Consider the following 14,074-nt stretch of genomic DNA (forward strand, 5'->3'; position numbering starts at 1 on the left):
CAGTCACATTAGAATGAATTAGAAGAGGCACCCTGAAGGCAATGTGTATTGAGCACTTGCTGTGTAGTGGGCATTGTTCATAATATATGGTGTGAATTTTCTCTCGTAGACCTACATACAATGGATTCTCTCATTTAATCCTTGTAAAACCTCTGATGCAGACAGCCTTATTGTCCCTAATTTCACAGATGAGTGAAGGCAGGTTAAGGAACATGCCTGGGGTCACATGGATGGTTTAAGTGGAGAATCAAGGATGCTAATTCAGATGCTATAAATCCAGCCTCTGCACTTAACTGCTGTAAGAAGGAGTCTCAAATGCTAATGAACATATGAATCACCTAGAGAGCTTGTGAAGAGCAGAAACTGATCCCATTGGTCTGAGGTGGGGCCTGGGAGTCTGTATTTCTGACAGGCTCCCAGGAGCTGCTGCCACTGGTGGGCTGTTCCAAGCTTGTGGCTGCCCCCGGGGAGGAGGCAAAGGATTTGCCTAGGAGCCCAGGGCTTGGTCTCGCATCTCCGAGAAGCACGCTTCACATGGCACCATCTGCCCCGGCCGCCATCCTCTCCCTGTTAACCCAGGAAGAAGACAGGGGTAGGGATTTCTGGAATTTCCACTGTGACGCTCATTCCTAGGCTGCAGAGAAGGCCTTTGAGTCCCCACCCTCGCACCTGCCTCCTTCCTGTTCTCAGGGCCCCCAGGGGCAGGGTGTGCAGCAGCAAGAACTTGGGAGCCGTGCTGTTCAGAGCTGTGGCTTCACATCCTCCGCCCCTACTCTCGGCTCTGTTCTTATATTCTGAACCCTGTCTTATTGCCACAAGGAGACCTTTTCGTACATCTCTCATTTGTGCCAGTGGAATGGAAAACAGCCCTGGGCTGGAAGGCAGGAACGTGAGTTCCATCCACAACTTACATCGTGATGCGCTCAGTGACCAGAAACTAGAAACTTAACCTTCCTAAGCCTTCCTTTTCTCTCTCTCTAAATGGAGCTAATAAAACTAATCCTCGATCTGCAGTTTAGGAATACTCCAAAGATTAAGAAACTTGCATGTAGAAAACAATTTGAGCTCCCTTGGAACTAAGTTCTTATTATGGAAATGTATGAATAATAATATAATTATGGCCAAAGTCTGTAAACACCTTCAATGACATTCAGCCACTCACGAGGCTTAATGACCAGCTCTCCTCTTTGGTTTTAAAAACCTCTCTTCATGACAGCACTTCCCTGAAGTACTCAAAGGAAATGGCCTGCTTGAAATTCACATTCAATTTCACCATCAGTTAAACCCCACTTAAGTGCCAAGACACTGCATTTCCACAGCCCAGACCCAGGCTGGAGCGGCATGTGGCTGGGTTTCTGTGTGGAAACAGTCAAAAATGAGACAACTCCGCCAGACACACTCGGTACAGACATGCAGATGGGCTGCAATGCAACCCGAACTGTTTCTTTGTTTCCTTAAGAACAACCTGTCCATTGGTGAGTTCCAGGCAGGTTCATATTCCCATCGCCAGTTTGTGGGGCTGGATTAGTCGGAACAGTAAGATTTCTCTCGGCAGGTGTCCAGAGCCTGGGATGGACAGCAGGCTCTGAGAACACGTCTGACATGTGCTTTCAATCCCTTATCCAAAGTGCCACTTCTCACTTCCTCTGCAATATGCAGGGAAGTTGTTCTTGTCTTAGGGCAAGATTGCTTTATTCGGAAAGGGAGAAGTTCACCTGGCATATTATCTGCCAGGGAATCAAGCAATCACTTCATTGAGATGATGATTTATCTTGTACCTGGGATGTTTTAACAATCGTTCGATCCCTTTATTACAAGGTTATGTTTTTGCTTCCTCCGTCTCTTGACAAGCAGCATGGAATTCTCCTGCCTTTTCCCATTTGATTTTCATTCGTTCTCCTGCTGCATGCATTACGAAGCTAGGGGTTCTCATTGCTGGTGACAAGGCTGAGGACTCAGAAATTATTTCTAAGCAGCTGTGGCAGGGCTGCACGAATCCAAGTGCACTCAGAGACCCAGAGGGTTTGTTTTTGTTTATTTTCTGCCACACAAATTATCTTTCATTTTCATGTAAAGAGATGAAAAGGAGGATGGAGTCCACAGTTCTCCAAATGCCCCTCAATCTAATTCATCGTCCCTCACACGGACCCTCTCCTGAGGCTGGTCGCTCTGGTCCACTTCTCTCATTGGTAGTTTGAATTATGCCCCCTCCTCTAGGTCTCCTCTTCTTCCCCTTCTCCCCACTTTCCTCTTGTTTTGTTCTTCCAAGTCCTTACTCTGTCTCTGGGACAGCTTCCCATTTGCCTTGCCACCTTACCTAAAACTCTGGTTTCCAAATTGTTTTCCTCCGGTAAATCTCACCAAGTAAACCTAGATGTAATTCATTCTGTAATCCCAGCATGACCACGCCAATTTCCCTCTCCCCTTTAGTTTCCAATTAAATCTTTAAATGTCAGAATTGACTGTTAACCTTTCTTGGTAGGTTTGAATCCATAATAGTGTCAGAAGTATGAAAATCTGCCTGCAGATGCTGTGGGAACAAAACACGACCCCTCACATGGTGCCCAAGTACCATCTGTCCTCAGGTTGTGTTCTGATCCTGCCTAGTTGACCAGGGCTGTCTTCTACCCTGTTAACCTCCTTGTTCTCTCCAGGGAGCGAGATAATTAAGGTTCTGGGGGGAACTGGCTTATCCCAAAGTTCAGGATAGCCCAGTTTTTTTTTTTTTTTAGTGGAACAGTAAGGAGTGCCTTTTATTTAGATTAGTTGTCTCCATTTATTTAATTTTTAATTTTAAAAAAATTTTTATTGAAATATAGTTGATTTACAATGTTGTGTTAGTTTCAGGTGTACAGCAAAGTGATTCAGTTATATATATAGGTATATAAAAAAATATATATTCTTTTCTTACATTCTCTTCCCTTATAGGTTATTATAAGATATTGAGTATAGTTCCCTGTGCTATATAGTAGGTCCTTGTTGGTTATCTATTTTATATATAGTGGTATATAAATGTTAATCCCAAACTCTTAATTTATCCCTCCTCCATTTTCCCCTTTGGTAATCATATGTTTTCTATGTCTGTGGGCCTATTTCTGTTTTGTAAATAAGTTCATTTGTATCTTTTTTTTTTTTAGATTCCACATATAAGTGACATGATATAATATTTGTCTTTGTCTGGCTTACTTCACTTAGTATGATAATCTCTAGGTCCATCCATGTTGCAGCAAATGAAGGATAGGCCAATCTTCATGGCAGGCCGGAATCAGACTCTCTTGATGAAGTCTTCTCAAGCTGCTGGCTGCCACATGGGAGTGTGGGTTTCACCGCCAGACGGCTCTACTTCTCAATAGCTGTTTGACCTTGAGTTTTATATCCTCAAACAGGAGTGATGATATGTACCACATGGAATGATTATGAGGCTAAAACAAAAAAACTTAAGTAAAATATTTAGTATGGAGGCTGGCATACATTATGAAAATGATCATTAATTCCTTTAGTCATCAAATACCTACAAAACATGGAAACGAATTCCATTTATGCTGTAAAACTACCTTTGTTCATCCTCTCCCTCCGCACAGTTCTTCATCACTTTATACTGAACTATTTCGATTTTATGCAACTTAACCCCTAGAAGAAAATATCTTTTTCCTCAACAGAATTTTTTTCTGCCAGTGAAGAACCATAATAGTCATCATTATTATGATATGAACAAAAGCTCCCTCATGGATTTTGCAGAGGGCTTCGTCTATGTGGTTTTAGAATGCTCTGTTTTTACACTTAGAACCACAAAGAGTTGACATCAAGCAAACAAAATGGTTCACATTTTCTTCATATTAAGAGACCTTTTCTCACTTACCTAATTCAGTGCATTTGGTAAAATATATTTTCAAGAGAACTTTTCCAACAGTGGAGCCAGCTGCTAGATAGTTTATATTTTTTCCTCATAAGAACATCCAGGATACTATGCTGGTCCCTCATTTGTACATTGCTTCTGGTAATACGCTTTAGAGACACCATTTCATTTTCATTTTAAGTGCTTTGGATTTTAGGGAATTGAGTTTTGTTTGAATTTGTTTTAGAGGTGTTTGTGTGTGTGTGTGTTTTACTACCTGCCTGTCTCCCTCCCTTCTTTCTTCCTTTTTATCTATCTTTTTCTAAGACTTTTTTCCCAAACTAATGAATGATACCTATATGCTTTTCAAATAGTAAGATTCAGCACCTATTAAACTCTAGAAAGTTCTTCTCAGTTATTTAAAATAAGCATGCAGAGAGTGTGGTCTAGAGTTATGAGTTCTGTCCAAGCTCTAAATCAGGTGATTCAATGGTCAGTATACTGGCCACTTGCAGGTCAATTGCTCCATAATCACTAAGCCCCTGATTTGATTTGACTTACCTAGATTGACCATTTTGCCTCAACAACCTAATTTTTCTGCAATATAATATATTACTTATTTTCTATTATTAGTTGTTGTTATTATTATTATTATTATTATTATTAGTTATAATTATGACTGTGAAATCAACCAAGTAGAAAAGAAAATTATGAAAGAGGTGTACCAGGAAGACAATTTTCAACCTCTCTGTCTAAATTAAAGTTACAGTTAGAACAGGTCTAAACTAAGGCTCTGAATGAAATTCCTGGGTTGATCATTTTTTGATTGTTTGTACTGTTTAATTTGGTCAAAATCCCTATCAAATTGATCAGATGCCAATTAGACCAATATATACACATGGCACAGAATTTACACAACAGCTTATTCAAAATAGTCACTACAGCAACTGCATTCACTCATTCATTTACTCATTCATTCGACACAAATGCCTGAGCATCCTTCCGTATTCTCAGTGTTCTGGGAACTGGAGATACAATGAGGAACAGAATAGTCCCTGCCCTCATGGAGTTATAGTCTAGAGGAGAAATAGACATAAGCAAGAAAGCAAGCAATCTACCTAACAGAAGTGCTGTAAAGAAGATGAAAGCAAGAGATTGAAGAACAACAAAGGGGATCATTTAATATTGAGTGTTAAGTGTGAGCCAGGTTGCACAGGTGACATTTGAGCCACCACCTTTAACGATGGTGAACCCACTATGCTCTTCTCCTTCTCTTGGTCTGTCCCCACTCTTCTGGGAGGAAGCCTGGAAATTTTCATTTTTAATCAATTACCCTACAATCCCCAAGAAACTACTCCTAAGCTGGCCCACCACTGTGGTTTCTCAGAGCTTTCAATTCTGTAGGTTTTTACAAATCGTAGAAGATAGTACAGACAAGCAGATATTTCTGAAAGCCACAGAAAACATTTTATGATCTCTTCCTTGTTCATTCAAACATATCTTCTCCGATTTTTTCTTTGATTTGTGACTTAAGAGCTCTTTTTATTTTCCCACAAAATAATGTCCACTGTAAACAGAACTTAAGCAAGTACTCTGGCAAAAGTCCATCTCAGGATACAGAGATGAAACAGTTGTACCACAAAGTGTCTCTTCCCTTCTGAATTCCACTTCTCAAATAGCATTTTAGTCAAAACCCCCAAACCTTGCTCCAAAAAAGCAAATGCCTTTGAAGTTCTTGTAGTTCCAACCATGAAATGTGTCTAATGTGAGTTTTTGGTTTCATTTCAAAGATTTTTTTCTCCCTTACTGATTTCATCTAACTAAAGTATCTGAAGCAGTTGGGATTTTTTCCCACATTTTGTTTAGTTGAACTAAAGATGCTAATTGAATTTAGGAGTTCGTCCAAGAGGAGATCATGGTTGCATGAATGCATCATTGCCTGTGCATATGGATTCAACACATCTGAAAGAGCAAGACTCAACTCTGGGGGTTTAGGGAGGCTGATTTCCCCCAAGGCCTAGGTCATTTTCCAGAAATAATATTAACAACTAACATTTTTTAGTGCTCTCCACATGGCAGGCATTGTTCTAAAAACTTTTTAAAACTCATTTTTCACAGCTCTGTGATTATCCTCATTCTATAGATAAGGAAATAGAGACAGAGAAGTTTGTGTCTAGCTGACTATTCTAAGCTCACACAGCTAGAATATGGCTGAACCAGAAATAAACCTCAGGCAGACTGGATCTGAAGCCCACTATCTTAACCTCTACCTTATGCTGCACCTCAGTAGCAATCAGTGAGGGTCTTGGGAGGTGCACACTCAGCCACATGCACCAGTGTGACCTCACAGGTGGTTTATGCGCCAGCATTCCTCCTGATTGGTTGAAGGTCCATTCTGATTGGTGGGTACCCGTGCTATATTGATTGTTAAAAATTTTGATTCTACGATGGCTTTAATCCATTTCCTTCATTCTCCATATAAGAAGGAGAGAAAATTTTTACTATATGGTATCCAATCAAAGCATCTTGAGATATTGCCAAAATGGTTGATTTCCATGAAATTGTTCTATCTGGTTCTACTGATCACCCCTCTCTGGTCTTCTGTGTGGCTTCATTTCCTCTCTCTTTCTCTGTCTAGACATACATACATATTATATATATATATATACATCTATATCTCTACTACCTATCAATCTACTGAGAGAGAGAATGTGTAATATATTGATGCTCCCCAGGGGTCCAAGCTCAATCTACTTTTCTTCTCAAAGAATACATTCAAATACATTCTCCTGGCTAACTTTCAACTGACAATCGCTTCATTTACCACTGACACATCAATGCTCTACATCTATTTCTGGGCTCCTCTTCTCTCCCAAGATACTGAACTTTATTTCAAAGCTGTCTATTGCCTCAATGGCTCAAGCTCAACATATCCAAAAATAAAACCTGTTATCTTCCCCTAAAACCTATTCTTCTCCTATATTCTTCTTCCATAAACCCCATCTTGGTTAGTGCTAATGTTATCAACCTGGCATCCCAACCACTATGACTCCTGGCTCCCTTGCTCACATTCAATTAATTGTCAAGCCCTGTTGATTTGATTGCTGAAATCTCTGAAATGAAACTACTTCTCTCCACTCTGACTTTAATGCAGACTTCCTTATCTCTCTCCTGGATATTTTTCTTTAATGCTGAATTGAAGTATAATATGCACACAGAAAAGTACATCCTTAGTGTACAACTGACCACATCCACATGACCCACGCTCAGGTCAAGAAGCTCAGTATCCCTTGGAGTCTTGTCTCCTCCATGACGGGGTCTGCAATTCCACTGCTGATATGTAATGACTTTAAGGCTCGGATACGTATCAAAACTCAAATATCCACAGTGGTGCAGCATTTTAAGTCATTGTCACGTATCGCTAAATGTGTGCGAGCTATTGAAGAACACAGTTTGGTAAATGGGAGGGAGGGCATGGGCCATTGGGCAGTGGAGAGATAAAAATTGTCTCCACCAAGGGGTGGAGAGTTCTGAGAGACATGGCTGGGGAAGCCGACCTTGACTGCCAAAGACAAACTGCCTATTTGATAGTTAATCAAAGGACAGGCTGCTATGGTAACTAAATAGAGTAACGTGACCCTCTTGCCCGCAGTGTTCCATTCCCTATATTCAGTTATTTGTTGCAAATAATAGAACAAAAGTCAAGATGAAACTCATGAAGCCTTCAAAGTCAGAGTAGGTGAGCCCAAAGGATTGAAAATTCACTTATGTGAATTTACCTAATTTGTTATATTACATTCACTCTCAGCCTCATAATAAATCAAAGTAGAATTCTCTGAACTGAAATTTTTTTGAGGAGAGGTCTTGAACAGCACATTCCTTACCCCTAATTAGGTCCACAGGAAAAAACCTCTTGGAGCAAGCCTTCTGTAAGGTCCTCTTTTCTCTTCTAGAAGGCCTCTTTCTCTAACTTTAGGATTGCAATTTGCATCTTCTGCTAGATTTATGCTTTTGGCCACTACTGCCACAGTTCCACCTATTTAAATAGCTATTTGTTTAGAAAAACTCTCTCTAGCTTTCTTTATAGCCATTAGAAGAACATTCAGATTTATTTTTGATGACTGAAAAATAGATTAATATTATGGGTCAAAAATTGTTTAAATAGTCTTCCCCTAGGCTGTCTTTCATGCAGAGAACAATTATTACATGTCATGGAGGTAGAGTTATGTATGGGTATAATAATTTTTAAGCCCAGTTGAACAGTGAGAAGTTTTCTGATGCAATTGAATGGCTCCCAACTCTATCAGACACCATTCAGTTGCCCCTGAAGATATCAACAAGCAACTCAATTGCACTCGATTTCTTCAGAAACAATTGGATTGCTCCGGAGTAACTCAAATGACTCTCACCTTCTTGGGCAGAGCTCAGCTGTATAAAAAAAAGGAAAGACATGTGGTTAAAGGAATACTCAGTGGATGTCAGCTAAGAATTCACCAGATGCCTTTCTGCGCTGGAAAAGTTGTTGGGCTGGAACAAGGGAAGGAAACACGGAGGGTACAGTAACGCATATGTACCACACATTTATACTTTCAGTGAACAGTATACACTGTGCCAGGCACTGTGCTAGGTGCTCAGGCTACAGAGACTGGGTAGAAAGATCATTCTCGACCATATTAGTCATTTACCTCCCCAACTCAATTCTTTTTCTCGTTATAGTCTCTGACTTTGGGGGTGATGAATCCACCCTCTCTGCTGGATCTATGTAGTCTTGGGGGGCTTTCCCCCCAAGATTCAGGGTCAACATATGATCATGGTTTAAGCCAATTACTATATCATATTCCCGTGACTACAATGATTGATTCAAGAGATGCATATGGCTTAACCTGGTCCAGGCAGAGTGAACCTCAGACTTGTAAGAGAACTTTCTGAAAACTCTTGCTCTTTTGCCCACCTGAGAGGTTTTAGCTACTATATGCATTTAATGACAACACAGAGAGAGCTCAAGCTGTCAGGGGTTCATCACGGAGTCTAAGCATTAAGCCAGTATAGCAGGAGGCTCAGCCATGGGATGGCGAAAAATAGTTATCCAATGCAATGAATTATTTTAGCCCTGAATCTAATTGTACCTGAATCCAGCCCTATACCCCCATACCCTGTAGCCCCATACCCAATTTTTCAGTAACAGATGAGGATGAAATGCTCAGTGGGTCTACAAGGAAAAAAGCCTGAGCTGAGTGTGTCTTCGATCTGAATCAGCTCAAGATCAAGAAAATTGATATAGGTTTTCATTAGGAAATAGTGAAAGAGGCAGATGCTGGGGTAGCGCGTGGAGAAAGGAAGAACTAAGAGACAGAAAACAAAATAATGGGAGGGATGTTCTTGGGGAGCTTGGGGAATGGGTTTTATTATCTGAGAGTCACCTTATTTGAAAGTCAACGTTCTCTAAACTTTCAAAAGAGCAATATATGTATATACTTCAGTTAATATTTTTAAAAAACGAGTAGTAATACATTTACACAATGTTGATGATGTATGTTACACTCCAGGCAGAATTTCATGGATCCCATATGTCCATGTTTAAATTTCAGGCTTAATTCCACAGCAGGACATTTAAAAATCCATTTTACAATGTAAAGTAATAAAAAGAATATCATTTGAAAACTGCCATGGATTAATTGGGTTAAATTGTAATGGTTCACCATGTATTTTTATGGCTCTAATTCTTCTCTGTGACATCATGGTGAAAATCTGATTCAATTATGGTGGATAATCTGTTGGGAAGAAGTGCCAATGATGTTTTTAAAAGGAGCTGTGGATACTTTGATTTCAAAGTAATTAATTCCAAGGGGAACCTTTCTGAGATGAAATAGTGAGGTTATTTGGTCATGAGAGCTTTCACAGTCATGAAGAAAAAAGTAAGCACCATTCTTTTATTAAATTGACATTGCATCAAGAAAAAGAGCTAAAAATGATTGATTGCAAATATAATGTAGGGGATAGAAGCATCTGGTTCAGGCATAAGTAACAAAGGCTTTTCAACATATGGCACTAATTTGAGTTTATGCCTATGTCATCTCACTTTTTCAAACGGCGATGCCTTTCTCAAGGTGGGCTGTTCTGTGTATCAGTGTGGAGCAGGATAGCACAGGGGGGAATGAGTATCCTCCTCGCCTGTTTCTGTTAGAAAAGGTGTTCAGTACGAATACAGGGACTTGAGGCAGGTGTATGTTTCTGGCTCCAATTCATCCATAATCACAGCTGCAAACCCAAGAATGGGGTGGCATTAAGTCTAGGGGCCTTGATTAGAAATCAGACACAAAGTGTTGAACACAGAGCACTTCAAAGGTTTAACTGAGGCTTATTGTCCTCATTTCTAAGGCAAAACCAAATCTAGCTTTGACAAATTAGAGGAAGATGGGATTTAAAAAAAAATTTTTATTGAAATATAGTTGATTTACAATATTGTGTTAATTTCAGGTGTACAGCAAAGTGATTTGGTTATACATATATATGTATATGTCTGTATTCTTTTAAAAATCCTTTTCCATTATAGTTTATTACAATATACTGAATATAGTTCTCTGTGCTATACAGTAAATCCTTGTTGTTTATCTATTTTATATATAGTAGTGTGCATCTGTTAACCCCATATTCCAAATTTATCCCTACACCCTCCCCTTTGGTAAATATAAGTTTGCTTTTTAGGTCTGTGAGTCTGTTTCTGTTTTGTAAATAAGTTCATTTGAACTATTTTTTAGATTCCACATATAAGTGATATCATAATATTTGTCTTTCTCTATCTGACTTACTTCACTTAGTATGATAATCTCTAGGTACATCCATTTTGCTGCAAATGGCATAATTTCATTCTTTTTTATGGCCAAGTAGTATTCCATTGTGTGTATGTATATGTGTGTATGTATATGTGTGTGTGTGTGTGTGTGTGTGTGTGTATATATATATATATATATATATATATACACCACATCTTCTTTAGCCATTCATTTGTCGACGGACATTTTGGTTGCTTCAACGTTTGCCTATTGTAAATAGAGCTGCTATGAACATTGGGGTGCATGTATCCTTTCGAATTAGAGTTTTCGTCTTTTCTGGATATATGCCCAAGAGTGGGATTGCAGGATCAAGGTAGCTCTATTTTTAGTTTTTTGGAGAACCTCCATACCATACGTCCACCATTCTCCACAGTGGCTGCACCAATTTGCATTCCCATCAACAGCGTAGGAGGGTTTCCTTTTCTCCACACCCTCTCCAGCATTTATTATTTATAGACGTTTTGATGATGGCCATTGTGAGCAGTGTGAAGTGATACCTCATTGTGGTTTTGATTTCATTTCTCTAGTAATTAGCGATGTTGAGTACCTTTTCATGTGCCTGTTGGCCATCTGTATGTAAGAAGATGGGATATTTTTTTTATGCCTGTGTCTCCATACCAAAAGGAGTTTGACTCCGTTTAGCTTTAAGGAAACCACAGAGGACTGAGCAGCTCCTTCAAAGTTGGTGGCATCAAATGAAACTTCCCTTCACTGGTGACTCGTAAAGAAGAGGGCAGCAGCACCTCTTCTCCCTGACACTTTGGTGGTACACTGGTCACTAGGCATTCTTAACCCAAGCCAGACCTGCAAGCACCAGGCCTTGGGCTCCTGCACTCTGCTCTTAAGAGCTCACAGAATAAGAAACCAGGAGAAGTACATTTGCAGAAAATATCGATATCCAGTATACCTGAGATAATAAAGGATAACATTTCCTTTGGATTTAACCCTTAAGAAAAATGTCTCCTCTCTCTTCCAGGAAATTCCACATTTCAATCTGCCTTCTCTTGGTTTTCTGAGGAAAGGGCCCTAACCCCTGGCACCGTCCCAAGTGCTTCCCCGCTCAGCTTGACCCTGACTCAAGGCAGCTCAGTTACTCAGCCCACGGCCAGCTTTGGCCATGACCTTGCGCTTAATTTCAGGTTACCATCCTTGAGAATAAAAAGTCCTGTTCTTGTGACAGCCATTCTGTCTTCTCCTGGGAGAAACTGTTCAACTTTTCATGACCCTTTCTCATAAATCTAATTTTTAAATTGAATTTTTCTTAAAACAATAAAAAAGTAGTTGCTTTCTGACCTGACTGGCTTCCTGCCACTCTCTAGCCAGCCGCCTGCCTCTCCATGGAGTGGAAGTCTGACACCAGGTCACAAGTGTCTAGGGCTAAACATGAAGTTTTACTAAGTCTAAACTATTTTATATAGCTCACTTCTAACTTTTAAAGTGAATATTTGTTTTTTCATTTTTGGTTTCATCACTGACACATCTGAATTTTTCTGACAATAAAACTGTAAGTCATCACTCTGTTGGGACAAGAACCTCTACTTCATGTTCTGATCTAAGGCAGTCAGCAGTTGATTTAATAGACTTTTTTCTCCCTCAGAAATGGCTTAAGTAAGTTGGTGTTTCAGGATTATGTAGATAAAGCATATAGTTCCTCCACTTTTATCATCCTTGAAAAACCTCATTTTGATGCCTCATAAATTTTAAAATACAGATTTCAGCTCAGACTTTCTAATTATGACGCTCATCCCATATTCTAAATTTATTGTCCAAAGATTTATAATCTCCATGAAAATCCAACTGCATAGTAGATGAAAATATGTTTTGGATCCATAATAGTTCCCCGCTTCAGGGAATACAAACAACAAATTGAAATATAAACAAACAACACCTTTGTACCCAATTAACTTTTATCCTGTAAGTGTGACGGTCACTGAAACACTTTGATTCCTACAGGAAAGTGCCATTTTCAGAAAGCTACACCTAATAGGGTGAGAAGGATGGGAGATAATTTAGAGGACAGAAGATCCATTAAGGAGTATCTGTTGGAAACTCTTCTTTTTTTTCCCCATCTTTATTGGAGTATAACTGCTTTACAATGTTGGGTTAGTTTCTGCTGTACAGCAAAGTGTATCAGCTATATGTATACATATATCCCCATATCCCCTCCCTCTTGAGCCTCCCTGCCACCTTCCCTATCCCACCTCTCTAGGTCATCACAAAGCATCGAGCTGATCTCCCTGTGCTATGCAGCTGCTTCCTTGGAAACTCTTGTGTGACTAGTTTTACTCTGGAAACTGAATTATATCTACCTAAATTGCAAAAGTAGTTATTTGCACACATTTCTGGCAAAACTTTGGAAATGCCAAATTACAGCAGTAAGAACTTTCAGACTGTAGGCTGAAAACAGGATCAAATGTACTGGTAAACATCCAGCCACTTGTGGTCTCTGTGGCCGCAAAGGCTCTGGAGAAATCTGTGGGGAGGAGAGAGGTGAAAGGCTCTGGGCACTTAGTGCTTTCTGGGAAGGATTTCGTGGCTCTGCACAGGAGCTTAGAAAGCCAGAAGCAACTGTCAGCTTGGGCAGGGTGGAAAGTACATGACATACCCTCAGTTAGAGTCTCCTTCATTATTATGCTTCATCTTGGTGGGTGCTAAGTCTTTAATAAACCTAATGGAAGGAAGTCTTTTAAAAATAAATCTCAGTGTTTTAACAGGAATTTTAAGGGTTATCCATACCAATGATGGTTATTCATTCACGTAGTATTTTGCGGACTTTACATATTTACTAGGAGATAGAGAAAATGCCCTTGCTTTTGCAAGCTGTTTAATACTTTTTCCTGTTCTTCTCCTTATTATTTTGAAAACGAGGCATTGAGCCAGAAGTTAGATAATGTGAACAGTACCTAGGCATAGTTTGTATACAGACAGCTGGAAAATATAGGTAATCAAATTAAAACATGACTTCTGTCAATACTCAGTAACAGATGAACCCCATGGGAAACTTCTCTGTTTGTTCTTTTCTAAATGAACCTTTTGCTTTTCTGCCCCTTTTCAGACTCTTCCCAGATCGTCCTTTCTCCCCTCTATTTACCTATTATTATTATTACATGATGTTATTACAGCACAAAACACAAGCCTTTAAGGGACCAGACGTGATCTCCACCCCTCACCTCTGTAGACTTAATTTCTGTGCCAGGCATTTGACACTTATCCTTCAATGGCTTGCATTCGAGTTAGCACGACACAGGTCCTGATCTGACTGGGAAGTCCAGATTAACCTCTTTTCCTGGCATCCTTTCCTATTTAGCATTTGCCTCAGATTTTGGGGTTTTGTTTTAAACAAAGCCTTATTATTAATAATGACGTTACAATAACCAGGATGGCTTGGGTGGACCTCCACTGTGCA

Source organism: Eschrichtius robustus, chromosome 2 (genome assembly GCF_028021215.1).
Source record: "Eschrichtius robustus isolate mEscRob2 chromosome 2, mEscRob2.pri, whole genome shotgun sequence".
NCBI classification, from domain to species: Eukaryota; Metazoa; Chordata; class Mammalia; order Artiodactyla; family Eschrichtiidae; genus Eschrichtius; species Eschrichtius robustus.